Genomic DNA, 27,195 nt, shown 5'->3' with positions numbered 1-27,195 from the left:
TATAGTGAGCATTTTCCATGTTATTATTCTTCAAAAATGTGATATTAAAAAACTGCGTGTAGAATGATTCTCCAATATTGGACATTATGGTGTTCTACTAGTTCCGCTCTTCAGCCATAATGCCTTGCAAGCACGTTTTAGCCAACAAATATAGCCATTAGAAATATTAAATCTCACAAAGTTCTTTGCTGAGCTTTTGCTGCAACAGCTTGGTAATAACAGAATCACCAAGCCTTCTCTCTGGGGACTGCCACACAACCATCCCTCTGAAAGACATGCTGACTCCACCTCACTTGCTTCTCACCTGGCTGATCAGAGGGACCAGCTGTGATACAGGTAAGCTCTTTCAATAAATAGACTATTTATTTGGGAGAAAGTGTTGGCCTTGATTGTGAACTGGAGAGTCAAATGATGGATAACGTGACTGAAGTATTTAGGTATCTACTCCAACTGTATGTGGTCCCTTTACACATATGCCTCTATATCAAGCTAGTTCATAGTCTTCTCATAGTTTTTCTGTAGACAAGAGGTGAAAAGGGCACAAGCCCTGGAGACAATACCAGGGTGCACTGCTGGAATTTTCTGCTTTGGCATAGTTGATGCTCATCTTTAGTAGTGTATGAATTTCTTTCTTCTTTTTTTTCCCATTTTTCTGTTATAGAGTGAAAATTTGTAAGAATGTTACACCAAATTAAATTTAATTTAGTTAATGCAATAAACAAGTATTGGGCCTCTACGACATATGGAACACAATGATGGACATATGAAAGACAAAGAGGACCTAGGCAGGCCCTTAGGGAACTTACAGTCTAGTAGGCATGATAAGATATGCACACACATAACTATAAGACAGAGTAGACCAGATTATAGGGATATTTTTAATGATGAAGAAATGCTCACAAAACAGTGTCAAGAGGAAAATTAAACTGGACACTAAACTGTATACAAATTTAGTTCTCTTAAAAAGTACACATACTGGGCTTCCCTGGTGGCGCAGTGGTTGAGAGTCCGCCTGCCGATGCAGGGGACGCGGGCTCGTGCCCCTGTCCGGGAAGATCCCATATGCCGCAGAGCGGCTAGGCCCGAGAGCCATGGCCGCTGAGCCTGCGCATCCGGAGCCTGTGCTCTGCAACGGGAGAGGCCACAACAGTGAGAGGCCCGCGTACCGCAAAAAAAAAAAAAAAAAAAAAAAAGTACATATACTGAGTATGTGTACATACTACCAAAATGGTAGCAGTGGTTGTCTGGATGGACTTAAAAGTGGTTGTAATATTCTTCTTTATGCTTTTCCATTTTTCTAACATTTTAAAACAATGCATGTGTGTTAATATTAGAATCATTAAAAAATACGCTCTATTAAATGTGTGAGAGTACTGCATAAAAGTACAAAATACGGTGGAATTATGGAGGAGCAAAGATTATATCTCACTGGGGTGGGGGAATTGGGAAGGCTTTAGGATTTATGTCTTTAATAATGATGCAAAACTTTCAATCTTGGAAATAGATAATGAAATTTCATTGAGTTGAAAAGGCATTTTATATTCCTACAACTTTTTATCTCTATGACATTTGACTACAGTCTCTCTCTATTGACTATCTGTAGCTCTAGTAGCTGCTATCTGGCATATTACCTTTTATATTTTTTATTATTTTAGATATGTCTTTAAAATTTTTTCCTACATATACCACAGAGAGATATTTTCTAAATCAGTAGTTGTTGTCAATCACTAGTCATATTCCTAGTCAGAGTATATATTTTTGGCAAAGAATCTTTCCGCTTGTCCCACTGACCCCAGAAATGCTTTACTTGGACATCTGCTGGCACGGGCTCTTCCTTTATCCTCTTGTTCTTCTGAAGACCTCTGTATCTGTTAATATTCAACCCACAGAGAACATATTCTCCAGGGTCCAAAAGGCCTCTAGGAAAGAGACTTATTGTAATATTCCACAAGCCAACTGCTTCATCGACCAGGAGCTTTCTGTTCTTTGCTGGACACCCTGGGTGATGGGACTTCCCATGGTATGTGGCGACAGTGCAGGGGTTTGTCAAGACAGAATTTAGGTGGCGTGACAGGCTTTGGCTAACCTGAAAGATGAGCATCTTTGTTCTGTGTGACCCTGATGAATTATTTACCCTCTCTATGCCTTATTTTCCTCACTTATAAAATGGAGATAGTAAAAAAGAGAAAAAATGGAGATAATAATAGTGCCCATTTTATAGACTTATTTTGAAGATTAAATTTGGCATTTGTTAACATTTGATATATAGTAGCTATTATTATAATGTATCACAGACCTGGGAGATTGTGGAGTTTTATTTTTCTCCTTAACCGATTATAGGAAGAGGCAGAATTTTGAATGATAAGTGAGTAGTGGAGCGCAGATGAGGGCGGTCGTGATGGGGGATGTGCCAGGCGAGGAGGCTTTGAACAGCATCATGACTCAGGGATGGCACTGGTGGAACTTGAGGTGTGGGGGAGTAGTGAGAGATGAGACCAGAGAGGCAGGCAGCATCCAGACCGTAAGATTGCCTTTACCTGCTGTAGATGTACATTTATGTCAGAGCTTCTTAAAGGGGCTGAGTGTTCCCCGAGACCTTTCTCCCACCGCCTCCAGAGATGTCCCAGGCTTGTTAGTACCATTCCCATTAATGTGCAGCCTTGGCAGGGCAGACGTGTTTAGTACCGTCTCTTGGTTATTTTTCTCTGTTTGGGGAAGCATCACTCCATAACTTCCCAGATACATCTGTATATCTACTAGTTATATCTCCCCCACTGCTGACTTTCCCCAAGCAACATCCAGAAAGACCAATGACAATTGCTTGGGAAGCTGTCACTGATCCCTCAAACATCATTTCAGGGCTAACTCTGATCCAGATGAATTCAAATGTGACTCACCTCTAGAGATAGATTTGCATATTACAGAAATAGAGCTCCAGGTTCATATAGCAAGTCAAACAAATCTGCATAGAATCAGCCTGGGTGAACTTGACTCAGTGGACAATCCCACACAGAATGTTGAAGTGTTGGAAGCCTCTGTCTGCTAAGAGTGCATCTGGTGGGCGTGGAGTCTGGTGGTGGTGCCTGTTGGGGGGGCCTTCCTTGGACCCAGCAGGGTTGTGCTGGTTCACACTGTTTCTCAGCTGAAGCAAATTTTCTCCCTTTCTTTTTGTTCCTTACAGAATGTCTTCCTTTTTGGTGACTGTCAACATACTTCTACTTATTCATAATGTAGATGAGTCACTTTTCAAAAAATCTTGGTGGGGATTTCTGAGAAAACTTTGGGGATAGTGAGGGAAATAGTGATTTTGAGATTAAAAAAAAACAAGCAAATTACTTATCTCTCTGAACCTCAGTCTTTTCATTTTTTTTTTAGATGGGAGTAACAATGTTATATTTGTTTAACAGGAAATGGTGAAGACAGATGGGCAAATATAACAGACCCAAATTGTAAAGCATTCTTGTTTATTCTATCTTCATGTTTTTAAATGAGAAAAGCCTTCCCACCCCCACTGCCAATTTGAATTGCCCATTTGAGGCCATATCTGGATAACTACACCTATTCACATCTATAATTTGAACTCCCCCAATTAAAAAAAATCTAGACAGTCCTCCTCACTTCAAGTGCCTGATAAGTGCTAGTTCAGAGTATAGCATCACAGAATATTTGAGATCAGGTCTGTCCTGAAAAATATGGATGGGCAGTCAACATAGAGTATGTATAATTTTTATACCCATTTCTTCAAAAATGTTGAGATGAATAGTATATAGATGTTGATAATGTTAATGTAATTCAGCTAGCCAAAAATATATATGAAAAATTTCTTTAAAAAAATATATATATCCCAAACCTGCAATATAACTACTCAAAAAGTGGTCAAACACATTAATAGGTTTTAGGTATATGCAGTGTCTCAGGGACCTATGGCAGTTCTGCCAGTCTCTTAAAGCTGGCAGAAGCTGGAAGGCATCCTCAGGAGGTGCATCCAGAGATCTACTTAGGAGTTAGTGCAAGGTCTGGTCCACCCAGATTATATTTACTGGCTCTTTTCTTTTGATGCTTGGTTCCTCTGTGTGTGTGTGCGTGTGTGTGTGTGTGTGTGTGTGTGTGTGTGTGTGTGTGTGTGTAGAAGGGAGCAGTAAGGCAAAGTGAGATGGTAATCCACTCTTAGTTAGGAAAAACCCAACCAAACAGATGAAAGGAATGGGTATATATGTAAGTGAGAAAGAGAAAGCTGTGTTAATTCTAATAATATCTTATATTTTATAGCAATAGTGACAACCTAATACTAGGTGTTAGGTACTATATTAGGCGCTTTAGATGTAGTATCTTTCTACAGTTTTCAAAATGTTTTCCTGTATTATTAACTTTTTGCTGAACTTTTGCCTCAGCTTCTTAGGCCTTGGGAAGCTAAAGGTACAAAGGTCTAGAAGTAATACAGATTGAAATAGACAAAAGAGCTATTCAGATTCAAGTAGGACCATCTGCAGACACATCACTCAGAAGTTGGCTTTTATATTAACAATTACATCATTGGCAGATCCTATTTCATGATTCATTGGCTAGAGCCTTTGGATTCCTGAGTCTGAGACCCTTTCCCTTTGGGACAGAAAGTGTACAGCTGTAGCAAGACCTCCTGGATATAAACTGAAAAGCTAGAATCAAGGACCTCTCATATTTTTATGAGAGAGTTTGGGAAGAGGGGCAGTTTACTAAGGTATCCACCCATCTGGTCCACTCCTTCTGTCCCTCTGGAAAATGACTGAACCATGTCATATAAAAACAATCCCTAAGATCCCAAGGTATTTCATAACAGCCTTGGGGCAGGTGTTCTTACCCTAATTATACATAAGGAAACTGTAACATAAGAGAGATTAAGTGACTTGCCCAATTCCAAATGACTAATAAAGAAAACTTAAAACTAGAACTTGGATTTACAAATCTACCAAGATTTTTTTGTACCTGTAATCCACTGCTTCTTGATTATAACCACGTCAGACAAATAACAATCTGAGCAGGAAAGCACTTAGTTTTTTTGGTATGCAAATCCATCCTTCCAAAGGGTAGACAAGTTGTTTCTCCCTGCCTCCTTTTTTACCATTGTCATCTGTCTTTCTTTATATTCATTCAGTCATTTATTTCATCAGTCATTTTTTCATTCATCAAACTTAGAACAAGTGCTTACTCTTAGAAGACAGAACCCAGTTCAGATGGAGGGCTCTGGAGCCAAACTGCCTGGGTTTGAATCATAGACCTATTTCTCACTAGCCGTGTGTCCCTGAACAACTTACTTCACCTCACTCACTGTGCCTTGGTTTTCCCAGTAGTACATTGAGAATAATAGCAGTACCTACCTCGGTGTTAGTATACAGATTAAATGAATTAGTTCTTTGAATACGCCTAGGACATTGAAAAACTTAATAAATGTTACCCAATGTATTAGTTAGAGTTCTCCAGAGAAACAGAACAAATAAAATCTATATAAAGAGATCAAGTGATCATGGAGGTGAGAAGTCCCCAGAACTACAGTGGTCAAGCTGGAGACCCAGCAAAGCCCATGGTATATTTCCGGTGCAAGTCCGAAGGCTCACGACCCAAGAAGAGCCTATGTTTCAGTTCAAGTCTGAGCACGAAAGGACCAAAAAGTCTCAGTTCAAACAGCTGGGCAGGAAGAGTTCCCTATTACTCAAGGGAGGGCTGGTCTTTTTGTTCTTTTCAGACCTTCAACTGATTGGATGAGGGCCCCCCACATTGGAGAGAACAGTCAACTTTACTCAGTCTACTGATTCAAATGTTAATCTCATCTAAAAACACCCTCACAGACATGCCCAGAATAATGTTTGACCAAATATCTGGGTACCCTGTGACCCAGTCAAGTTGACATAAAATTTACCATTACACCTGATGTTTTTTTTACTGTGTCAAGTCCTGTGCTAGGCACTGGTGAAACAGGGTGGTTAAGATATGGTCTCTGCCCTCTGTGTACAGTCTATACCCAGCGCCATCATTAGCCATGTGGTTGCCACTGCTGAAATGAGCAGATTGCATCTATTATTCAGCTGGAATGTCCCCCACCAGATGTCTCTCTGGCTGCTCTTTGCTGGGCTGATGGCTTAGAAGCTTCCTTGCCTATTAACTTTCACCATTTGGGTTTTCCTTGGTGCCTCACATATTTCTTTCTCCTATTTGATCTCACTTCATTATATCAAACAATATCCTTACTTAGGCTTATATGACAAGTTCTTCCTTTATGATGCTTCTTACTTGCGTAGTGTCTCTAGGAGAAAAAAAAATGGAGTCCCTACTTTCATAATGCAGAAGTTTCATTATTCTGTCTTACTCAAGTTGGGAATTTAATAAGTCTTTTAGGCTCAAAAGCTCGATAACTATGACCCAAAAGGTTCTTTTAAAATTCTGAGATGTACTGTTTCTTTCTGTTGTGCTAACAGTATCTTACTTTGTGACCCCAAGCAACTTTGCTCCCTGGGTTTCAATTTTGTCTTTTAGTAGCAGAGACACTTGACGGAAAAATTCTTACTTGGAAGCCCCATTTATAAATTAAATTAGAGTGGGATTTTTCTGATTGAAGTGATAAAGGAATGCAGATCTCACTGATTTGGTCTTTCACCTGGCTGTCAATGAGGTGGGCTTTGGGGAAAATAGTTTGGAAAGATTGAATCAGATAACCTCTAAGCTTTCTTTCAGCTCTAACATATCAGGATTCTATTCTAGGTCGTGATTCTATGAATGGTACATAGTACATGGCTATATTCCCCATAGCCTTCAGCCCCTTCTGTTGATAACTCTGCCCAGACCAGTAGATATTTGTGGCAGGTAGAATAGACTGACTTACTGAAATTCTGTTTTTGCCTTTTTAACGTGCCTTCCTGAACTGCTGAGACTACAGAGTAAAAAACTATATTTCCAAGATTCCTTTGTATTTTGGGTTCTGGAAATGATGTAGGCTCTGCCAATCAGATATATTTGCTAAAGGACCAAGTTAGCAACTGATTTAAGTGAGGAGAATGGTGATAGTGCATGAGGCATCCTTTCTGTTCCCAGTGTGAATCTAGCAGGTGCAGTTTGACTCTGGAGCCAATACCTGCAGTGACAACTTCCTGATTTACCAGCTTCCTGATATGGCAGAGGCAGCAGTTCCACTGGCAGACCAGCTCAGCCTGTTGTTCTGAGCATAATTCAGGGAAGGACTTAACACATAAGACATTGTGTGTCTTACGTTCCGTGACCTTCTTTGGGCTCATTCCTCTAGCCTTCCAATGACTTTGTAAATGTCTAATTCCCTGTACTAAACCTCTTTCTGTTTGACATAGCTAGAGTGATTTATTTTATCTGTTATTAAACCCTACCTGATGCAGTGTTCACCGGTCTTTACAAATACTTTGCTGACTTCATTTCTTCTTTGACATCCTCAGTGTCTATAGAAGAGTTGCGGGCCCATCCTTTCACTGATGCTACCCTTTCCTGTCATTTCTCCTTTGTGGAGGGCACAGAAAATCTTGAGTTTTCTTGGAAGAGAGAAGACATAAGACAGGAATATGAGGTAGAGGATGATAAAGAATATTACTGATTTTTTAGGTACTATGATTTTTTGGAAGTTTTCTCGAAGCTGGTTTACCAGTTTAGCAGTAACACAGAGCAACTAGAGGACCAAAACTCCTTGTATGAGGGAAAAGTCTCCGTGGATCGGGAGGAAATTTCTGAGTGGACTCTATCACTCTTATTAAGAAATGTGGATTTCATGGATGAAGCTATCTACAAATGCTCAGCCATCACACCAAATGGAAGAGGCAAAAGTACAATTAAGCTAATAGGAGAAGGTAAGGGAATTTATTGGATTAACTTGGTTTCAAGCTCTGTTTCTGTTCACAAAGATAAACTACAAGTTTTCTCTTCTAGTGTTCTCACTTTTTCTCTTCTACTCAAATCATTATAGGTACTTCTTATTCCCATTATGAGAGTCAGGTATTTGGAATGTCAATTCATCTTAGCTAAAAATATTGCTCTGAACCAAAGGTGTTAATCTGTACCTGACTACATCATTCATTCATTCAAACAAGCAAACAAAACATTAAAAAAAAAACCCAAAACCCAAAACCCTGGTCCTATCCCAAACTTACTAAACAAATTGTAAGACTGAAAAACCAAAATGTTGCAAAAGACTCCTACATGAAAACTCTGAGATACGATGTGTGGTTTGGTGAGAAGAGCCCTGTGCTGGGAGTCAGGAGGCCCAGGATGTAATTGTGTGACTCTGGACAAATCATTTAGATTTTCCAGGCTTCGTTTTCTCATTATTAAAATGTAAGATTGGGGGCTTCCCTGGTGGCGCAGTGGTTGAGACTCCGCCTGCCGATGCAGGGGACACGGGTTCGTGCCCCGGTCCGGGAAGATCCCACATGCCGCGGAGCAGCTGGGCCCGTGAGTCATGGCCGCTGAGCCTGCGCTCCGCAACGGGAGAGGCCCCAACAGTGAGAGGCCCGCGTACTGCACAAAAAAAAGTAAGATTGGACTGGACCAGTGGATCTCCATAGTGCCCCAAGGATCTTCACCCTTTTCAGGATTACATGGAGAGTGGTCTTTTCTTCATCAGAGATCTCACAAAGGTGGAGGGAGGCATGGCAGAATTCCTCTGGGTAGGAGTTGGAAGAGATGCCAGGGTGGTGCTGAGAGTCATTTATCTTCTATGATCCTCAGCAGGGCTATCTGAGTGCAGCAGAGAGTCTGAAATGAACCCCCTCATGTAGAGGAAGGTTCCAAAAATAAAGACAGCAGTGGTAGATGAGACCTGGAGGGCAGGCATATGTGTCTATCCTGATATTCTCTCGCTGTGCCTGGATCAAAACTTAAACTATGGTGAACCTCAAGATGTGTTGCCTACATAAGGGTTAATGCAAAAACTCAGGGCAAGATTTCTGCTAGCCTGATCCTCTTGGGGCTGAAATTAAAAAAGGAACTAATTGTTTTGTTATTTTTTCCAACCAGACTCTGAAACGCCCCAGGTGCGGTTTGATAAGATTAATGATGAGGATGTGGCCACCTGCATCTCCAGGGGGCTGGTACCTCACGCCCAGTGTGACCTGGCTGGACCAGGCAGAGAGGGACCTGAGCAACCACGGTACCGTGGAGGTCCTGGAGGAGCAGATGAATGGCTTCTACCGGTGTTCTCTGCCCTGAAATACCCAGTCAAGTTAAATGAGAAATATGTCTTCCACATAACAGAGACAGATGTGAACAACCAGCCCTTCAGAATCATCTGCAAGTACCCAAGTAAGTGAGTTAAAGCAGGGTGTATTTCCCCACAAAGCAGTCATTATTCAGTAATATTTACCAAATGCCAAATGTATCAGGCACTTCTGGGCACTTTGGAGATTTAAAGAAACTCAGGAAGTGAAGGTTGTAGCTTGGGGCAAGAGAAGGTGGGGAGGTGGGAGTCTCTCTGTGTTTGGAAAAACACCACACTTCAGGAACTTACAGCTTTCATCCCGATCTGTGTCTGTTCCTATTGGTAAGGCTTCTCTCCCTCTGCTAAGGGCATCAGCTTTATGATGTGACAGGCTGAATAAGCATAGCTGCCCTTTATCAGTCTCTTACCATGTGCCTGGCACTTTACATACGTCATTTTAAGTCCTTGCCTCAACCCTGCAAGGTAGTTGTTATTGTTGTCCCCCTCCTGTGTGAGGGAAGCAAGACGGCAAAGAATTTGACCAAGGACATGGCTAATAAGCACGTGAGTTAGAATTCAAATCCAGTCTTTCTGAATCCAAAGCTCATATACTTTATTTTCTTACACCACCCAGTATTTATGTATCTAAGATTATACACTCCATGAACAGATTTAAATCATCTAAGTCTGGAGAAGGGGAGCCCCTGTGCGATAAGTAATGAGACTAGAGATGAAGTCACTGCTCCACTCATGAATCCTGGAAAGTCTTAACATTGCTCTTTAACTATGCTCTGCAGAGCCCTGCAGCTTCTTGAGAGAAAATTTGACGGATAGTTTTTTGTGTGTCGGTTCTATTACTTCTAAACTGTGCCTGCCTTCTTCAAGGAAGTGTTCAAGGACTTGAAAATGCATATAAGAAAAGGAACATGTATTTATCAAACACGTACTGTGTGTTAGGGTGGACCTAGGTACCCTCTCATACCGTATTTAATACCACAGCGACCTCTGAGGTAGATACTAATATTACCCCATTTGGCAGAAGAGGAAACTGAGGCTGAGAGAAGGTAAATTACTGAAGGCTACACAGCTGAAAGTGTTAGAACCTAGGATTTGAACACAGGCTTAACTATTAACAAGGCCTAGGAACTTTCCACTCTACCATGGTTGGCTCAGGGGCATTAAGCTCTTTGTGTTATAACATCCAGAGCCTCAAGCAGAGTGATTGATCTGTGCTACCATGTGTGGCCCCACCTGCCTCTCTTTTAAAAAGGAAGGTTATGGTGATGAGGACACTTGCACGTAAGCTAATTCTTTCTACTTTCCTGTGTCTCTGACTTAGTCTTCTTTGGAGGGTTAGATCTGCCAGGGACTTTAGCCATCATCTTCTACTAACCACAGCATGTGGGAGTGAGGAAACAGCAGTCCAAAGAGTTGGGGTACTTGTCCAAGGGTGTACAGCCTCTATACAGGAAGTAATAAGGGAACCTGGCTTCATGGAAAGATTGCTCGGTCACCTTTCAGGTCTAGTCTGTATGGGTCTAGCAATTAATCAAAGCATTCAAGACACTTGTAATCCTGGATCTATCAGTAACTAGCTGTGACTATTATACAACTGTTAAAATTATTCAGTAAAAATTTTAATGACATGGAGAAGGGTTCACAGTATACTGTTAAATTTAAAAGAGCAAGATGTAAGCTTGCATGTGAAGTATGAGCCCAAGTTGTTTAGCTGTATACAGATTAAAAAGATAGGAAGTATAATAATAATAATTATTATTAACAACAATTACTGGTTTCCTCTGCATGATGGGGTTATAGGTGATTTTTGTTTTCTTCTTTGTACTTCTCTGTCTTATGCAACATTCTACAATGAACATGTATTATTTTTATAGTCCCAAAAAGCTATACTTTAAAAAATCTTTTTTAACATCTTTGTGAAACATGATTCGTATGCCATAAAATCCATCCATTTGAAGTGTACAATTCAGTTGTTTTAGTATATTCACAGAGTTGTGCAACTATCACCACTATCTAATTTTAGAACATTTTTATTACCCTGAAAAGAAACCTCATACCTCTTTGCAGTCACTCTTCATTCCTCCCGCTGTGTCCTCCAGAACCAGGAAAACATTAATCTACTTTCTGATTACATAGTTTGCCTATTTGAACCTTTCATAAAAATGGAATCATACGATGTGTGGTCACTGGATTCTTTCACTCAGGATAATGTTTTCAAGGTGAAACGTGTTGTAGCATGTCTCAGCACTTCATTTATTTTTATTGCTGAATGATATTCCTTTGTATGGATATACCACATTTTACTTATTCATCAGTTGACGGAAGTTGGGTTGTTTCCACTTTTTGGTTACAGTGATTGATGCTGCTGTGAACATTTGTGTACAAGTTTTTGTGTGGATAGATGTTTTCATTTATCTTGATGCATACTGGGAGTGGAATTGCTGGATCATATGGTAACTGTTTTTTAACTCCTTGAGGAATTGCCAGACTGTTTCCCAAAGTGGCTGCACCATTTTACATTCCCACCAACAGTCTATGAGGGTTCCAATTTCTCAGCATCCTTGTCAGCACTCATTATTATCTGTCTTTTTGATTTCAGTCTTCCTAGTGTGTGTGAGTGATATACCACTGTGGGTTGTTTTTTTTTTTTTTGTGGTATGCGGGCCTCTCACTGTTGTGGCCTCTCCCGTTGTGGAGCACAGGCTTCGGACGCGCAGGCTCAGCGGCCATGGCTCACGGACCCAGCCGCTCTGCGGCATGTGGGATCTTCCCAGACCGGGGCACGAACCCGTGTCCCCTGCATCGGCAGGCGGACTCTCAACCACTGCGCCACCAGGGAAGTCCCCAATCTTTCATTTCTAAGTATAGTGTTAGCTGTGGGTTTACTATACATGGACTTTATCAGGTTGAGAATGTTGTCTTCTGTTGCTAATTTGCTGAATGCTTTTCCTCATGAATGAATTTAAGATTTTGTCAAATGCTTTTTCTGTATCTGTTGAGATGATCCTGTGGTCTTTGTCCTTTATTCTATTAATATGGTATATTACACTGATTAACTTTTGTGTATTGAACTGACCTTGTATTCCTGGGATATATCACACTTGGTCATGGCATCTAATCCTTTTTATATGTTGCTGGATACCATTTACAGGTATTTTGTTGAAGATTTTTGCATCTATATTCTTAAGAGATGTTGGCCTGTAGTCTTCTCTTCTCATGATTTCTTTGATTTTGGTATCAGGATAATACTGGTGTCATAGAATTAGCTGAATGTGTTCCCTTATCTTCTGTTTTTTTGGAAGGGTTTGTGAAGGATTGGTGTTAATTGTTCCTTAATTCTTCAACTTTTTTTTTTTCTTTTTGCGGTACGTGGGCCTCTCACTGCTGTGGCCTCTCCCATTGCGGAGCACAGGCTCCGGACGCGCAGGCTCAGTGGACATGGCCCACGGGCCCAGCCGCTCCGTGGCATGTGGGATCTTCCCAGACCGGGGCACGAACCTGTGTCCCCTGCATCGGCAGGCGGACTCTCAACCACTGCACTACCAGGGAAGCCCAATTCTTCAACTTTTAGTTTTGTTTATTTTCTCTATTTTTTTGTCTATTCTCTAATTCATTTACTTCCACTTTAGTCTTTATTATCTCCTTCCGTCTGCTTGCTTTGGGTTTAGTCTGATTTTCTCTTTCTTGTAACTTAAGGCAGAAGGTTAGAGTATTGATTTGAGATCTTTCTTCTTTTCAAGTATAGACATTTACAGCAGTAAATTTCCCTCTGAGCACTGATTTAGCTGCATCCCATAAGTTTTGGTATGTTATGTTTTTATTTTCATTCATCTCAAAGTATTTTCTAATTTCCCTTGAGATTTCTTCTCTGACCCCATTGGTTATTTAGGATTGTGTTGTTTAATTTCTACATTTTTTTATTTCCTAAATTTTTTTTTTTTTTTTTTTTTTTGTGGTATGTGGGCCTCTCACTGTCGTGGCCTCTCCCGTTGCGGAGCACAGGCTCCGGACGCACAGGCTCCGGACGCACAGGCCCAGCGGCCATGGCTCACGGGCCCAGCCGCTCCGCGGCATGTGGGATCCTCCCAGACCGGGGCACGAACCCGCCTCCCCTGCATCGGCAGGCGGACTCTCAACCACTGCGCCACCAGGGAAGCCCTATTTCCTAAATTTAATTCTGTTACTGTGTTCTAATTTCATCCCACTTTAATAAGGTTTGAAAATGTAAAGTGTGAGTTCTCCAACTTTATTCTTCTTTTTCAAAATTGTTTTGGCTGTCCTGTATCCCTTGCATTTCCATTAAAATTTTATGATCAGCGTGTCAACTTCTGACAAAAAGAAAGCTGGGGTTTTGATAGGGATAATGTTGGATCTGTAGATCAATTTGGATAGCATTGTTATCTTAACAATATTGTCTTTTGACCCATGAATATGTGATATCTTTCCATTTATTTAAAGGTATACTTTTTAAAAAATATAAAATAAAATGTGGAAGCCCTGAGGTTAAGTGAATTTGAAGAGAAAAAAGACTGGTTTGTGACACACTAGAGAAGTGAAGTCAACTTTAATATTAATTTTGCTACTGTTACATTGTTGAAGGGTATAATGACTCAAATCTATCCTACTGCAAAAAAATAAAGAGAAGGGGATAAATGAGGAAGAGAGAAAAAGGAAAGGAGGGAAGGCGAGAGAGAGACAAAGGTATAGAGGGAGGGAGAGAATGCAACATGTACTGGCAAGTTAGATAAAGACAGAAAATGTTTATTTCATTTAGTGCCTTGCAGGTCTTTTGTGACCTTAGCAAGAGTTGCTCAGTGGAGCAATTGTTCAGCACCAGAGCAGAAAAGATTGGGGATTGATAATGATAGTATTTTTCTCATGGCATTACTATGAGAATGAAAAGATTTAATGAAGTTAAAAGTTCCTAGCATAGTTGCTGGAACATCATACACTAACAATAAATGTTAGGTGTTATTAAGAATGTTCTTGTTATTATTTTTATTATTTCAATATTATTATTTATCAAATAATATTATTCAATATTATTTATTATTTAAAGTGCTTGTATTTAAGAGAATAGGATTATAGGTTGTGCCCTTTATGCACTCCTTCTGAGTCATAAAATCACTGACTAATAGTGGGCAAAATTTAAAATAAAAATCATGAAATTCATTTAAATAAGCAGACCAGGAATAATTGTCTGAGTATAAAAAGACAAAAATAAGAAAAGGAAATTCCAAATTAAAAAAAAACAGATGCTTATTTTACTTTATATATGTACAGATTATGGAACATTCAGACAATATTGCAAGAGAAAAGAATAATCTTTTTCCTCCCTATAAGTTTATTACAACAAACATATATTTTTCTAACTAAAGAAAAAATAAAATGTGGAGGAACTAGACAGGCTTTAGAGAAGAGGAACAGGTTCATATAGTAAAAGGTCAAATAACTAGAACCTAATCTTAAGAAGAAAATATTAGGAGATTGTTATTTTGGCCTTAAATATTTATAGGACCTTTATAAAACTGCTGATTTGCTGTTTGTGAGATTTGTGGAGGAGACAATAAAATGGAAGTTATAAATTAAAACATGAAGATTTCAGAATATCATTTAAAAGTTTGTCAAAACTGAACTAGGCAACTGAAGAAGAGTGTTACTGTATAGCCAAGTGTGTGTGTGTGTCTGTGTGTGTGTGTGTGTGTCTATGTGTCTGTGTTGTATGGGTACAATAAAAATAATAGCAAATACTTAAATAGAGCTCTTGTCCTCAGTTGCTGTTCTAAGGCTTTACAGGCAGTTTTTTTTTCCCATTTTAATTACCTATTTATCCTCATGGGAATCCTATGAGGTAATAAATATTTTTATCCACATATAAGTAGGTTTGCCAGGTTTAGTAAATAAAAATAGAGGATGCCCAGTTAAATTTGAATTTCAGATAAACAATAAATATTGCCACATATATATGCCAGAAAGAGATTCATTATTTACCTGAAATTCAAATTTAACTGGGTGTCCTATATTTTATCTGGCAGCCCTATGTTTAATAGATGGGGAAGCTGAAACTCAGACATGGTGGGAAGGGAGCATCCAAACCTCACTGGAAGAACAGAAAGAAGAAACTACAGAACTTCCATTCTTTCATGCTCTCCGTGCTTCTCTGTAGAAGACAGGGGGCTGGAACCATGGTTTTTGGAGGCCCCATCTTTACTACTGTTCTTTGTCTTTGAGAAGCCATTTGGAGTCATTCATCTATTAATTCAACAAATATCGGTAGAATGCTTAGTCAGGTCCAGACATTGGAACTGCACCATGAGCCTAAACAAGATCGATGTAGCTCCTGCCCTCGTGCAGTGGACACGTTAGTGGAGAAGACACAGGTTAAATGAGTGTACACTGCAGAGTGAGGGGAGTTGTGATGGAGGGAAATTGGGGGCAGCAGGGACATGCAGAAGGCCTCCTCTCCTGGCTTAGGGGACTAGTGTTGGGTAGAGTAGTGGTTCTCCAAGCAGCGCCCCACACCCAGCAACATTGGCACCACCTGGGAGCTTGATGGAAATGCAAATTTTCAAGCCCCACTCATGACCTCCTGATCTGGGGCCTAACAATTTGTGTTTTAATAAGGGCTCCAGGTGATTTTAACTCACTCATGGACCACAGATGTAGAGCATTGGTCATTAGGGGAGGTGAAGATGCCCAGAGCATCTCTGGCCTATCTTCTCCTGTGAGGATGGGGTGCCATCCCCTCAAAGCCAGGGCTCCCAGATCCTTGCCCCATTCCAGTAAAACAAGACAAACGAGACAGATACAGTGATTTAAATGTCCTGTTTTGAGCTGTCCTTTCCTTTAAAAGAAAGAAAAGCTGCAGTTGCTTATTCCCCAGACTATTAAGCCTTTCTCACGTGTTCAGGAGTAGTTAGAGGTCTTTGATCATTACAGTGGCCACAGATGCTCTTCTGAGACACTAGGATGTTATTAATGAGCTGACTTTAAGGAAATCCTTGTTTTATATCCCCTTAAATTTCAACACATAAAAATGGTCCTGGAGGGGCTTCCCTTGTGGCGCAGTGGTTGAGAGTCTGCCTGCCGATGCAGGGGACACGGGTTCATGCCCTGGTCCGGGAAGATTCCACATGCCACGGAGCGGTTGGGCCCATGAGCCACGGCCACTGAGCCTGCGCGTCCGGAGCCTGTGCTCCAGAACGGGAGAGTCATAACAGTGAGAGGCCTGCGTACCGCAAAAAAAAAAAAAAAAAAAAATCCTGGAAATGCCTTAGAGACCCCTATAGTTTACTTTTCTTCATCTCCTTTCGTGGACTTATTTGTATACAGCCCTCTGAGATCTGGTGTCTGCCTATTTTTCCAGTCTCCTAGGTCTCAGTTTTTCAACACATGGCTATTGCTCATTGCTCTCAGCTTACTGACTCCTTGTGGTTTCTACTTGTTTATTTTTTCATTCTTCCAAGCCTTTATAGAGACTCTGCCTGTGCTTGGAATGCCTTTCTTGGACTGTCTCATGGACTCTGCTCATCCTTTAAGACTTCGTTCAGACTTTAAGCCCTTCTTAACTCTCCTACTCCCATTTCCACTTGTTCAATATTTCATTCATTTATCTAATATGTGCTGGGCTACAACTCTGTGTCAGATACTCTTTTAGGCTTTGGGGATGCAGCAATGAAGGAAACAAATCCCTGCCCTCATGGAGCTTACATGCTAGTAGTGGGGCAAAATAGGCAGTAAATAAACAGATCATTAAAATATGTAGTATGTCGCTATATGAGTCCATTTATATGAAATACAAAAGCAAGCAAAATTAAAATCTATGCTGTTAGAAGTCAGCATAGATTTTATGCTGGAGTGTGAAAGGGGGATGGTAGCTAGAAGAGAGCATGGGAGAATCTGGAGGTGTTAGTCATGTTCTGTTTCTTGATCTGGGTGCTGGTTACATGATTGTATTCAGTTTGTGAAAATTAATTGAGCTGGATGCTTACATGCCCTTTTCTGTGTGCATATTATATTTCAATATAAAGTAAATATTTGTGTAGTATATCAGACAGTGAAGAGTCATATAGAGAAAAATAAAGCAGGGAAGGAAGATTGGGAAGAGGGAAGGAAGGTGGAGAAGGAAGGTTGCAATTTAAAATAGGCAATCCAGGGGCTTCCCTGGTGGCGCAGTGGTTAAGAATCTGCCAGCCAATGCAGGGGACACGAGTTTGAACCCTGGTCTGGGAAGATCCCACATGCTGCGGAGCAACTAAGCCCGTGCGCCACAACTACTGAGCCTGCGCTCTAGAGCCCATGTGCCACAACTACTGAGCCCGTGTGCCACAACTACTGAAGTCCGTGCACCTAGAGCCCATGCTCCACAAGAGAAGCCACTGCAATAAGCAGCCTGCGCACCACAACAAGGAGTATCCCCCGCTTGCTGCAACTAGAGAAAGCCCGTGCACAGTAACGGAGACCCAATGCAGCCAAAAATAAATAAATAAATTTATAAAAAAATAAAATAGGCAATCCAGAGAAAGTCTCACTGACAGGTTAAATTTTAACAAAGATTTTAGGAGGTGAGGGAGCCAGGCCTTGCGGTGGGTGAGGGCTGGTGGATTTGAGGGTCAGCAAGGAGGCCAGTGGTTGGAATAGAGAGAATACAAGGGAAAGTGTAAGAGATAATATCAGAAAGTTAACAGGAGGCTGGATTGTGTGGTGCTTTATAGGCCATTGTAAGGGTTTTAGCTTTTGCTCATCCTATGGGACTAGATGGAAAGCTATTGGAGGGTTTTGAGCAGAGGAATGAAATGGTCTGACATATTTTAAAAGTATCTTTCTGGTTGCTTTTGAGAAAAGACCCAAGAGAGGCAAGCATGGGAGCAGGGTGACCACTTGGGAGATTGTTGTAATAATCCAGGTGAGGGAAGATGATGGCTTGGTCCAAGGTGATAGTAGTGGAAGTGGTGAGAAGAGAGTGAATTAAGTATATATTTTTGAAGTTAGAGCAGATAGGATTTGTTGACAGGTTAGACGATGGGTGTGAGGGAAAGAGGGGAGTCAGTGATGACTAAGGTTTTTGCCCTGAGCAACTGAAAGAGTGGTGTTGCCATTTATGATAATCAGGAAGTCTGGAGTTTGGTTTGGGATGTGTTAAGTTAGAGATGCCCATTTCAGACATTTGAGGTGCCAGGTTGCGTAGGTGATTGGATATGAAATTTGGATTTAGGAGAGAAGTCCAGGCTTGAAACATAAACCTGGGAGCTGTCAACATATAGATGGTATTTCAAATTATGAGATTAGATGGTCTCACCAAGAGAGTAGTCACAGAGATGACTAGAGGTCCAGGGACTGAATCCTGGGACCCTCCAGCATTTATAGGTCAGGAAGGTGAAAAGAGACCAACAAAGAAAAATGAGAAAAAGTGGACAGCAAAGTAGAAGGGAAACTACAAAAGTGTCATGGCCTGGAAGCCAAATGAAGAAAATGTTTCAGGGAGGAAGGAGTGATCACCTGTATCAACAGCTGCTGATGGGGCTTCTCTGGTGGCGCAGTGGTTGAGAGTCCGCCTGCCGATGCAGGGGATGCGGGTTCGTGCCCTGGTCCGGGAGGATCCCACATGCCGCGGAGCGGCTGGGCCCGTGAGCCATGGCCGCTGAGCCTGAGCGTCCAGAGCCTGTGCTCCGCAACAGGAGAGGCCGCAGCAGTGAGAGGTCCGCGTACCGCAAAAAAAAAAAAAAAAAAAAAAAGCTGCTGATGGGTCAAGTAAGATGGGGACTGAGAATAGATTGTTTGAGAGAAGGAGCATGGGCAACTTTGGGGGACTGAGAATAGATCACTGGAGAGGTAACCTGGAGGACAGTTTGCTTCAAAGGGGAGCAGCAGAGAAATATGTATTAACTGAGAAAGTTATAGGGTCTCATTTTCCTTTTTTTAGATGAGAGAAGTAACAGTGTGTTTATATGTTGATAATGAACAAATGGGGAGGGTAAAGTTGATGATGCAGGAGAGGGGGAAGAATTACTGAATAATGCCTCTCAGTAGGCAGCGGGGATGGGGTCTAATGCACAGGTAGAAGGGTTTGCCTTAGGTAGGATTATGTAAAAGGGTAAACAGAGTATGTGGCCAAGATGCTGAAAGGTAAGTGGAGAGGTAGTGGGAGCTTGTTTATCTTCTGCTTTCTTCTAATTTTCTCAGTGAAACAGGGGCCAAATCATCAGCTGAGTGTGAGGCTGGAGGTGGTGGTGTTGAAGGTTTAAGGAGAAAGAATGGAGAGCAGGAGAGAATAACTGAAGAAACAGAACAGGCTTCCTGGGCAGTACTAAAAGCACTTTTGAAGTTTGTGGTTGTAAGTTTAAAGTGAGAACACCCAGCATGGTTGTGTATTTTTCTCCAGCCACATTCAGTTGCTTGTGTGTGGACGCAGAATGGGAGGAGAGTCAGGTTAACCAGATGTTGGGATTTGGCCATGCAAGTATGACAAAGGAAGACAGATGAGTGCTAGAAAGTGAGGATAAAAATCAATTATGGGATCTAAGCTGGATTAGAGCCTGAAGAATGTGAAGCATGGGAAGGACAGTGAAAATGTGGTAGGATAATTAGGTTTTAGGTCTTGATGGCTGCCAAAGAATTTTAGACTTGGGTGCTACAGATAGTGAGTGAGCTGGAAGCATAGAGGCAGTGGCTGGGGAGTTTCAGTGCTTGAAACTGAGGTAATGAAGTGGTTTTGGTTATTGCTAGTAACAAAATCTAAGGTCTAACTATGGGGAGGGTGGCTAAGATAAGATGGAAAAAAAGGGTCCTTGGAGGAAAGGAGGTTCCGGTCCACAGGAGGTCAATGGAGTTATCATACCTGAGATAGTGACACCAAGAATTATGACAGAAGTAATGTTGGCAGCTTGACAAAGGCAGAAGCTAAAATCAAGGAATGGTGGTGGGGAGCAATAGAAGACTGTAACAAGGAAGGGTGGGGACGAGACTTTAAGCTGAGAGGAGGACAGAAGAATGCTGTGGAAGCCATAATGAGAATAAAGGAATTCACTTACCCAAGTGTATGGCGAATGTTGGAAAGAAACCAGCACCACCTGAAAGGACTATATGGGAAGAAATGTCCTCAGTGGAGAGTCGAATTTCAGGAGGTGAGGGAAATGTTAATAGAAGAACTTGAGAATAGAAGGGGTTTGCTGATGACTGGTAGCAAGTCCAGAGGGCACAGTAGAAGGGTTTCAGAAGTTGGGAATAGGTTGGAAAGGGGATCAATAAAGGGAGAGCACAGAGCCGTATGGGGCTCAGAGTCCGTGTGGTGAAGGAGGCACTGAGGGTCTTGGGCTTCTTGTGGTGGTAAACGTGAATTGGGAAACAGACCTGATGAGATTGGATATGGTGGTCTCAAGGCAGACTCTGACGGCAAAACTGTGAATGTCGTGGGGGGAAAGAGGGTGTGGGTATTGTCAGGAGCACAGAGAGTTCTGAGGTCCCTCTTCATTTTCCACGACAGAGGTGTGGAGGCCAGGATGGAGCAGCCTTACCTGGAGCACATGGCACTCTGGGACTCCCTTTTGATTCTTGTGGGTGATGATGTGGAAGCTGGAGAAGGAGAAGAAAGGTGGCTCAAGTTGTGCATGTTACAACTCAAGAGTGCTCCACTGACATAGACTCTGATGTGCCTGGCGCCCCTGGAGAAGGGCAGCGTGACCGCCCTGGAAGAACACGCTCTTCATAGCACCTCAAACACATTGTATGAGCAAACTTACTGCATTGCTGAAACTCATTATTATTCATCTTGTCCCAAGACTGCGAATCCCTCACAAGCAGGAACCATGTTCCTCTATCCCTCTTTTCTGGCTCCTGATACATAGTAGGCTCTTGGAATAGGTGTTGTTAGCTCTTAGTTTTTGAGTCTCATTGTCATGGCCCCAGAGATGCAAAATAACCTTGAATCTTGAAACGGAAACGCACAACTCTGTTGTTCCTTTTCTCACGACACATCAGGAGCATCTTCCTCCCTCCTCCCCCTGCAGGCTCAGATCTAATAAGCAGACTCTGCAGCCATTCCTTGGCCTGGGATGTATTCTTTCTGGTGTATTCTGGAATGCGGTGGGATCTGGTGACTGATGCTATCAGTTCCTGTGACATGTATCTCAGTCCCACAAACCTAACAGACACAGTAGTATAGTATATTCCAAAGCCCTGGGCCTATCTTGCTTCTATATACCCCCCCTCTCTGAAAGATGGTGGGAAATATCCCATTCACTTGCCTTTTCTCTTTTTGCTTCTGTCATTGTTCCCCTAACAATAGTGTTGAATTAATGAATGAGTAAAACAGGATTTTGCCTTAAAAATGAAGGAGAGTTGCTAATGGTGAATGAGTTATTTGAGGGCTACTGCTTTTAGGAGGAACAGAGAGAACTCATTTTTCATGACTGTTCCTTCCTGTGTGACTTTCAGGAATGCATTGTAGCTGAATGCAGGGTTTGCCTCTAATATAAATCTCCAGCCTTCCATGCTTGCTTGCTTTTTTTACAGGGAGAAAGTATCCCCGTACATATGACTACTATTAAGAGATTTGAATAACATCTGCCCGAGGACCAAACTGTCTTGCCTTTAGCCACTGGAGCTCCTGGTTTTCTCTTGTGGGCTATATTCTTTGTCCTAGGCACCTACCTGTCATAAACCTAAAAAATAAGGAGGTAACAGGTCCAGTGTACTGGATGTTGACTAAAACTATAGGAGCGCCCCTATTTTGTCTCTTAGGTCTGTCTATTTATAAAGTCTTGTTTCTTTATCTCTAATTCTCTTATTTATAAGATTTACTTTTTTTTTTTTTTTTTTTTTTTTTGCGGTACGCGGGCCTCTCACTGTTGTGGCCTCTCCCGTTGCAGAGCACAGGCTCCGGACGCGCAAGCTCAGCAGCCATGACTCACGGGCCCAGCCGCTCCGCGGCATGTGGGATCCTCCCAGACCGGGGCACGAACCCACGTCCCCTGCATCGGCAGGCGGACTCTCAACCACTGCGCCACCAGAGAAGCCCTATAAGATTTACTTTTATTTGACTTCATGCCTCTCACATGTCAAGTTCTCTGAATAAAATTTTAAAATCTTTACTGTGAGATGAAAGATGACCAAAAACCTGACAAACTTTCTACTCTGTGTATGTTTCATTGATGTGGTGCTTCAGTGACAGACGATTTGTTGGAGACTTCAGGGCAGAGCAGGATTTCTCTAAGCCAGATTTTTTGGGTTTTGGTATCGATATTATTACATGGGCACTTTGCTGATACGAAGTTGAGAGATCTTCCTAAAACTGATTATGAATGGGAATCACTATATCTGTAAAAGCCTTCTTTTACATAGCATAACTGAGCAAAGGCTATGGAAATCTTGGAAAGTCAAAGAAGGTGAGACTAACTCTTGAACGTTTCTGATTTGCCCAACTGGTTTCAGTCTTTATTATTCCTAAAACTCACCTTCCAAATCTCTCCTATCTCTATGCTCTCTGTACAGAATCTCCTCCTTTGTTCCTTTTGGAAGGGGGTGGGGGTGATATCTGTCCCAGGCCTTGTAGGAATCAAGCTTAGGTTATGGGAGAGAGGAGAAAAAGGCATGTAAGAGAAAAGGGAATTCAGAAAATCATCCAAGAACCAGAGATTTTAATTGGCTTAAAACCCAAATTTTTTGAATTACTGGACTCAGGTGATAAAATAATTTTGATGGAGATAAGACATATATCTGCTTCTAAAACGTCCACGTAGAATGTCACAAAAAGAAGGCACCTCAGAGAGCTTTACTGGGCCAGACCTCTGAGGTGTGTGCTGGAGGTTGCTGGGGTCCCTCACTGGCTGGCATGACTCCTGGATGCATCGTTTCTGGGGAAACCAAGTTGGATTGTGGATCATGCCTCGGGGAACTTCAGAGGCCCGGCCTGATCCACACTCACTTAAGAGTGAGAAGACGTGCAGACAGTTATTAGAACTAAGTGAAAAAACTTATTAATTGCTTATACGTGCTCAGCAGTTACATAATTAGAGAACACAAATGAGGAATTAATAGCTCATGTGGATGTAATAATTTTTAAAATAAAGGGAAAGACGGTGGCAAAGCAGAATGAGTATGAGAGGAACCCGGGTTTGAATCCTGACTCTGTTCTTTGCAAATTGTGTGGTATTACATAAATTCCTTAAACTTTACAAACTGTCTGTTCCTTATCTGTAAAATATCTTTTTCACAAAGTCATTGTGAGAATTATAAGAATGTATAATAGAAAATAATTGGTGGTAATTTGACATTTACACAGCACTTTCTATGTGCCAGAGACTATTTGAAAAAAATTATATACATTAGCTCACTGAATCCTCGAAAAAAGAACAAAATGAGGTAGGTACTATTGTTATGCCACTTTAAAGAGGAAACTGAGGGACTTCCCTGGTTGTCCAGTGGTAAAGAATCTGCCTTCCAGTGCAGGGGAGGTGGGTTTGATCCCTGACCAGGGAACTAAGATCCCACGTGCCACGGGGCAACTAAGCCCGTGCGCCACAACTACTGAGCCCACGCTCCTCAACTAGAGAGCCCGCGTGCCGCAAACTACAGAGCCCACGCATTCTGAAGCCCGCACGCCACAACTAGAGAGAGAAAACCCGCACGCCACAACTAGAGAGAGAAAACCCGCATGCCACAACTCGAGAGAGAAAACCCGCACGCCACAACTCGAGAGAAGAGTGTGTGCCGCAATTAAGAACCTGTGTGCCGCAACAAAAGATCCTGCATGCCTCAACGAATATCCCAAGTGCTGCAACTAAGACCCGACGCAGCCAAAGAATTTAAAAAATATAATAAATAAATAAACAAACAAACAAACAAATAAATAAATAAATAAATAAATAGGAAACTGAGACACAGAGATATTAAATAACTCCTGGAATATAAAGGGCAGGAGCAGAACCAGGATATAAACTCAGGAAGCCTGGTTGTTAAACATTACATTATATCGTCTCTCAGTAAGTTATCAGTCACAATAAGAACAATGTTATGATACAGATAAATTAGAAAGAAGTTGAGACATGAAACTAAGAATGGCATTTATGAAAGACAAAGAATATATAAAGTTATAAATATTACTGGCTGCCAGCTTTAACTGTGGAGTCTAGTGGAAGGATTTTGGAGCAAGCATTTTGTTTTGAGTTGTCACTGCTCCTTGGAAAATGACAAATTCTGCTAAATTATATAAGTTAAAATGAGGCAAGGCACTAGAAGGATAAAGTCCCTTCTCTTTTGGAGGCAGAAATTTCCTTTCATCATCCTCTTGACAATTTTATACAGGTTTCCTGGTTAAATATTTTATTCTTATCCATTAACAATCTTGCCTCTTATTTTCCTGGCAATATATTATTTTTACAGACCCTAACACTGTCAAGTTTCCTAAGTTTCTTATCTGACCACATCAGGTCAGTTAAGACCTGTGCATTCCAGTGATCATGATCAGGGTGCATTTCCTGTTCCTTTCTCCTAAATTCATTTAACCCGTTTTCCAGCAATTTGTGTTACTCCATTCCATACATTCATGGTGTTTCCTTCTCAGTTTTGACCTCTCTGTAGAATCCATGGTACCATTTCCCATCTGAACTCTCTACATGCTATGTTTTCATCTATGAATCCAACCCACTGTACCATTTTTCTAACTGTGTACACTTTTTGTTAACAATGCCACAAGGAAGCAGGAGAGATACACATACCCAGATTTTCTCAAAAGGGTTCTCTGTCTTTATTATGGACCTTCCCAACTCAACATTTTCTTTTCTTTTTTTTCTCACTTGATATATTCTCCATAGGCCATCTTGTCTACACAAAGGAACACTCTCCATACTGTCTATTCCAAGATCTTTATCTCCAGCCCAGATCTCTTCCAAAACCTTCCTATCCAACTACTCATATCTCCAAACTCAGATTCAACCTATGAAAAACTGAATTCATCATCTCCCATTACTTCCTCCTTTCCCAAGCCAACTGGTTTCTCCTGCTCTCTTACCAATCCTAGAAAATGGCACCATTATCTACCAAGTCATCCAAGCTGGAACCTTAGGGTCATTTATGACCATTACCTCCTCCTTAACTCCCATAGCTAGTCATTAGCCAGCTCTTGTCAATGTTACCTTGTTAACCTTCTATTAATCCCCACTGCCATTATCTTAAAATTCAAGTCCCCATTATTTCTCACCTCATTCCTGAAGTAGCCTTCTATCTGGTCCACTACTGCCAGATCTTGCCACCCTCATGACAAAGGGCTAATAATAATATAAGAAGAACTATTATAAACCAGTAAGAAAAGGCCAACAACCAACAGAAAATGAACAAAGGGAATGAAAGAAAAGAACAAGGACCAATAATTCATGAAAAGATGATCAATCTCATATAAGGAATAATAAAATAAATTAATTAAAAATAAGGCAATGAGTTACCATTTTTCCTCTGTTAGAAACCCCAAAGTTTGAAGACACAGTGCTTGCAAAAATTTGGGAAAATAGACATGCTCAGTGTATGTATTTTTGGTGCAATTGTAAGTAAATGCATGCAACCTCTTTGAAGGACAAGTGGCAATTATAAGCAAATTTATAAGTGTACACACCCTCTAAGAGGATGAATTTTTTTCACTGTATTTTCTTTGATACAATTTGAATTTTTTCTTTTACCATGTGCATGTATTAGTTTATCAATAAGAAGTGTGTTAAATAATTTTTAAAAGTGAATTCCTATTGATAGGAAGATCTCTCATTCAGACAGCAACATGATACTTCCTAGTTACTTCATGAATCAGCCTTCAGCAGCAGCAGCCCAGGGTTTACGTTCTTCATGTCTTCCACCTATGCTACATTTACTCCAGAGCTCTGAGGGTATCTGCTTAGGTCTACTCACTCAATAGACTTTTCTTACTCCCTCCTCCCCCTTATTTCAGAAGTAATTTAAGAGGACTGATGGGGACTTGACACAGGCACTCCAAAACTAAAGTTAATCACAGTAATTTGTTCTAATTTACAGAGCTCATAATGTTACATTTTGATTATAGGAAACTTACCTTCTAAATTATGCTTCTTTCAGGCTATTTTAATTCATTTTCATTTCCTGAACACACGCATACTGTAATAGCAGGAGAAGTGCTCCCAGAGCATGGTAGAAGGTTGGGAGAGGCCAGCCAGCGTTTAAAAGTGGTTGTGGACAAGGTACCCTTCAAATTGGGTTTAAGAATTCTGAGAATGAAAGTTTAAAGAATCAAACGGTGATTAATGAGATCAGTAATTTGTAGCAATAACACAACCAGAGATGACATTTTAATATCTGATTAGCATTTGAATAATACTCCAAATCCAATCAAGGTGACCTGGCTATAATTTTAGAGAAGCAAGACTTCTACACATTATGACTAAAATTAAGAAAGCTTAAACCAACTGTAATGAGCTCTCTTGGAAGACAGAATTAATTATTGCTGGTGGAGAGTACATGATATCTGTAAGAATCACTTGGACAGGGAGATGGAGGACTAGTATTGGTCATGTGTCTCCAAGATAGAGCAAAACAGAGGGTCTTAACTAGCCAACATTCAGTCCACTTGGAAATGTTTATCCCTATGGTATACACATGTATCTGGTAAACAGCCACTAAGATTATCCTACCAGATCTTCGCATGCTCCCTGTGCCACCTTCCCAGGTTTGTTTGGCTTCTCATACAGGTTTACCTGCAGCCAGCCTCACCCGATGCCATTCAGTCTCATAAGATCCATGGCAGTTTTAGGAGTCATTTAGTTTAACCTCTACCCAATACTGTTCCCTGACTTCTCATTACTTCCTACCCAGACCCACCATTGGTGATTCTTTTAAATAAACTTTTTCTATCAGTCCTTGAGTAAACCTTTCCCCCTGCAGCTCTAGTCCCAAAATTAGGAGAAACTTTTCAGGCCTCTTTTAAGCCTCCTGAAACTCAAATCTACTTTTATGAGGTACATGGTTAACGTTCTTGCAAC

At 41.2% G+C, this 27,195-nt stretch overlaps 1 long non-coding RNA gene and 1 pseudogene across 2 annotated transcripts; one reads left to right on the top strand and one right to left on the bottom strand.

The window, feature by feature from the left end:
* Positions 1-389: 389 nt before the first annotated feature.
* On the bottom strand, positions 390-25,442 carry LOC307053678. Its single transcript, XR_013810920.1, has 4 exons — positions 25,398-25,442; positions 20,716-20,773; positions 18,701-18,863; positions 390-652 (listed from the first exon to the last, which is right to left on the bottom strand). It is a non-coding gene; the product is annotated as an uncharacterized lncRNA (long non-coding RNA).
* Positions 2,399-10,576, top strand: LOC307053168 (CD276 antigen homolog; annotated as a pseudogene). Its single transcript has 5 exons — positions 2,399-2,521; positions 4,392-4,416; positions 7,434-7,838; positions 9,004-9,288; positions 10,524-10,576. The product of its transcript is annotated as a CD276 antigen homolog (transcript).
* Positions 25,443-27,195: the final 1,753 nt, after the last annotated feature.

This window comes from Hyperoodon ampullatus, assembly GCF_949752795.1.
Source record: "Hyperoodon ampullatus genome assembly, chromosome: 5".
NCBI classification, from domain to species: domain Eukaryota; kingdom Metazoa; phylum Chordata; class Mammalia; order Artiodactyla; family Ziphiidae; genus Hyperoodon; species Hyperoodon ampullatus.
Note: the sequence above shows the minus strand (reverse complement) of the source record. Positions and strands in the feature narration are given on the sequence as shown.